The following is a 4,757-nucleotide window of genomic DNA, read 5'->3' as shown; positions in this document are numbered from 1 at the left end:
TTCAAGAAATTATCAAAGAAAACTGCCCTGATGTCCTGGAACCACAGGGCAAAATAGGCATTGAGAGAATCCACCTATCACCTCAGGAAAGAGCTCTCAAAATAAAAACCCCAAGGAACATTACAGCCAAATTTCAGAACTGTCAGGTGAAGGAAAAAATACCACAAGTGGCCAGAAAGAAGCAATTCAAATATCAGGGAGTCACAATAAGAATCACAAAGGACTTGGCAGCTGCAACATTAAAGGATCAGAGGTCATGGGACATGACATTGTGTAGAGCAAAGGAGCTAGGACTATAACCAAGAATCACTTACCTATCAAGATTAAGCATAATACGTCAAGGGAGAAAAATGCTCATTCAGTGAAATGGAAGGATTTCAAGTCTTCATAAGGAGAAGACCAGAACCAACCCCAAAATTTGATCTTCAATATCAAGACCCATAGGTAAAAAGGGAAATGAAAACACAAGGAATTCAGTAGGGCTAAACTGGTTACAGCCCTACATGGGGAAATATTTGTAACTATTAAAAACTGTATCTCTTATCAGTATGTGTGTTCGTCCTTCATTGCCAAAGAAGATCATGTCATCAGAGAAATAATGACATGACTTGCAACTTGACTTTGTTTTGAGTGAGGGAGGGTTATGCAGGTCACCAGTCTCACTTCTCCTCCAGAGCCATTTGAATCCAGTAACCAGATATTCATCAGGATGACTGGAGATGAACCAGGATGAGGCAACTGGGGTTAAGTAACTTGCCCAAGGTCACACAGTTAGTGAGTGTCAAGTGTCTGAGGTGAGATTTGAACTCAGGTCCTCCTGACTCCTGCACTGGTGCTCTATCCACTGCACCACCTAGCTGCCCCCATCAGTAACAGTACATCTAGATGGAATATACATAGATAGAAGGCGTGGATTTAAGGGGGATTTGAGAGAATGACAAAAAATTAAGGAAAGAGGAGTACCATGGATACAGAAGGAAGGGAGATGTAGAATGGGGTAAATTATCTCACATGACAGGTGGTAGTAGAGGGGATGATAGGGGCATGGGCAATGAATATCACTTGAACCTTATTCTCATCGGCATTGACACAAAGAGGGAATAATACATACAATCAATTTAATATAGAAATCTATACAACAGTATACAATACAATAGTATTCCATTATATTCCTATACTACAGCTTGTTCAGTCATTCCCCAGTTGATAGGCATCCACCCAATTTCTAATATTTTGCCACCATGCATAAGGCTGGGCAGTAGGAGGGAAAGAAATTATGTAAAGGTGGGTGGTGGGGACTAACAAAAGGGAGGACAGATCAGGGGAGGTGGTAGGCTGTCGCAAAATACTGATAAGGTGGGAAAGGGTGAAAAGAGAGAGGACAAATAGGGGAAGAAGAGAATAGAGGGAAATACACAGTAATCATAACTATGATTGTGAATGGGATGAACTGTCCCATAAAACAAAAGGGGATAGCAGAGTGGATCAAAAACCAGAATCTTATAATATGTTGCATAGAAGAAACATACTTGAAACAGAGAGACATAGAGTAAGGGTAAGGGGTTAGAGAAGAATCTATTATACTTCAGCTGAAATTAAAAAAAAAAAAGTCAGGGTAGTAATCTTGATCTTAGACAAAGTAAAAGTAAAAATAGACCTAATTAAAAGAGATAAGGAAGAAAACTACATCTTGCTGAAATATACCATAGACAATGAAGCAATCAAATCAGAAGAGCAAGGAATAGTCTACCTGCCAGACCTATGGAGAAGGGAAGAATTCATGCCAAACAAGAGATTAAAACCATTACAAAATGTAGAATAGATCATTTTGATCATATTATATTGAAAAGTTTTTGTGCAAACAAAACTAATGCACCCAAGATTAGAAGATGAACACGGAAGCAATCTTTACAGCAAGTGGCTCTGATAAAGGCCTCATTTATCAAATATATAGACAACTGAGTCACATTTTTGAGAATACAAGCCATTCCCCAATTGATGAATGGTCAAAGGATATGAACAGGCAGTTTTCAGATGAAGAAATCAAAGCTATCTATATGCATATTAAGAAATGCTTTAAATACTTTTTGATTAGAGAAATGAAAATTAAAACAACTCCAAAATATCATGTCAGACCAATCAGATTGACTAATGTGACAAAAAAGGAAAATGATAAATTTTTGAGAGAATGTAGCAAAATTGGGATACTAATGCACTGTTGGTAGAGTTGTAAACTGATCCAACCATTCTGGAGAGCAATGTGGAACTATGTCCAAAGGGCAACCAAACTGTGCATACCCTTTGATCCAGCAATATCACTACCAGGTCTATGTTGCAAAGAGATCATAAAAAAAGGGAAAAGGATTTACATGTGAAAAATTGTAGTAGCCCTATGCATGGTGGCAAAATATTAGAAATTGGGTGGATGCCTATCAACTGGAGAATGACTAAACAAGCTGTAGTATAGGAATATAATGGAATACTATTATGCAATAATAAACGATCAACAGGTAGATTTCAGAACAACCTGAAAAGACTTGTACAAACTGATGCAAAGTGAAATGAGCAGAACCAGAAAAAAATGTACATAGTATCAGCCACCTTGTGTGATGATCAACAATGACTGACTCAGCACTTCTCAGCAACACAATGATCCAAGACAAATGCAAAGAACTCCCAAGGAAAATGCTATTCACACTCAGAATGAAGATCAAAGCATATTTTTTCACTCATTTTATTCTTTTTCATGATTTTATTTCTTTTTGTTCTGTTTCTTCTTCCACAACTGTGAATATGAAGATATGTTTTACATGATAGCACATGTGTGAACTATATCAAACTGCCTACCATTTTCAGAATAGGGGAGGAAGGAAAAATTAGAAATTTTATATATTTCAAAGTTTGTTTTATATACATATATATGATTTTATATATTTCTAAATGAAATTTGAAATTCACAGTCTTGTAAAATAAATGCTAAAATTTTTCTTGATATGTAATTGCGGAAAAATAGCATTTAAAACAAAACAAGAGGCTATTCTTTGACTTATTTCTTACCTAGTCTTAATACTGAATGTTTATTGCCTCAGACAAATTGAGATCTGGGAAACACCTTAGTTTAAAAAGGCCAAGGCCTCCCACTGCATCTCCAGTTGTTCTGATCTATATCTTGCCACTGGACTCAGATGGCTCTGGAGGAGAGACTGAGGCTGGTGACTTTGTCCAGCCCTCCCTCACTTAAACCCGGTTCACATGGAAGTCATAGCATCACTTTTGTGATGTTATTGGTCCTCTTCGAGAATGAAGAACAAACAATAAGAATGAGTGATTGAAAGATTAATTCCAGGGGTACTAAATATTAGAAAGACTTGAGGCTGATAAAGAAATATAAGAGAAGTAAGTTTGAAAGAAAATCTATACCAGGGAAAAGACAAGGCTCAAACAAAGGATAGGACTGTTGCTTTGAGGTGGATAGGATAATAACAGATGACAGGGAAAAGACAGACACACTAAAACCTTCTCTGTGCTTGTTTTCTTTGTCAAGGGGACTTTGGACTTAGAACAAAATAAATAATTAATGCCCAGGGTAAGCTGGGAAATAATAAAGCTCCAAGTTCTGTATTGATTCAACAAACATTTTTAAAATGCCTACTCAGCATTAGATATTCAATGAACAACTTTCTAAGACACTATAAGAATTGGTGAATATTAATGCTGAGATATTGTTAATGACCTCTGAAAGACTGTGGAAAATGGGAGAGCTGCTGTCAGACTGGAAAAGAACAGATGCCATCCGGCTTTTTAATAAGGACAAATGGGAAATCTGAAAACTATAGGTCAGAGACTTCAATGCCTGATAAAATTCTAGATAACATTAATAAAAAGTTGGTTACTGAACACCCAGAAAAGAAAGCAATAATCACTATGAGCCAATATAACTTCATCAAGTATGGTTTATATCAGAGGAGCTCCTGTGGGCATCTCCTTACTTGTATGTGCATCTCTTTGTCAAGGAAAAATAAGATTCAAGGAATTCTGTGTGCACACAGGGGCAGTTAGGTAGTGCAGTGGATAGAGTACTGGGCTTGGAACCAGGAAGACAGTCTTATGAGTTCAAATCCAGGCTCAGACAATTACTACCTATGTGACCTTGGATAAGTCACTTAACCCTTTTGCCTAAGCTTCCTCATCTGTAAAATGAGCTGGAGAAGGAAATGGCAAACCACTTCAGTATCTTTGCAAAGAAAACCCCAAATGGGGTCATGGAGAGTTGGATATGACTGAACAACAACATGGGTGCACATCTGCTTTAAACTGTAACTCATGGAACCATACCAAAATGTTTACTTTTCTAGGCAGTCAGAGGACACAATGAATTTAAAGAAAAGGCATTTAATGAATAACATGATAAAATTAGCAGTAAGACATTAATTAACCTGGGGACATAAGTACACACAGTATCACAGTGAAGAGTGGACACATATGGGAAAATATGATGAAATATTCTTGTAGGAATCATGCACAAACAAAGCATACATATGAAGGAATGCACAGTTGGTGCACACTGAAAGATTGACTCATTCTTCTGACATTTCAGGGCTGTGAACATCTGTCATTGCATTGACTGGGCTGTTCTTACATCTATCCAGTCTTGTATAGCATACATCCTTGGCAAGTCTCTGCCAGTTTTACTGGTATGATGTGTAGCTTTTGCTGTGAATTGATGTATAGCTAGTTTCATAGTTATTGCTGGTTGC

The sequence above is a fragment of the Notamacropus eugenii genome, chromosome 4, assembly GCF_028372415.1.
Source record: "Notamacropus eugenii isolate mMacEug1 chromosome 4, mMacEug1.pri_v2, whole genome shotgun sequence".
Classification (NCBI taxonomy): domain Eukaryota; kingdom Metazoa; phylum Chordata; class Mammalia; order Diprotodontia; family Macropodidae; genus Notamacropus; species Notamacropus eugenii.
Note: the sequence above shows the minus strand (reverse complement) of the source record.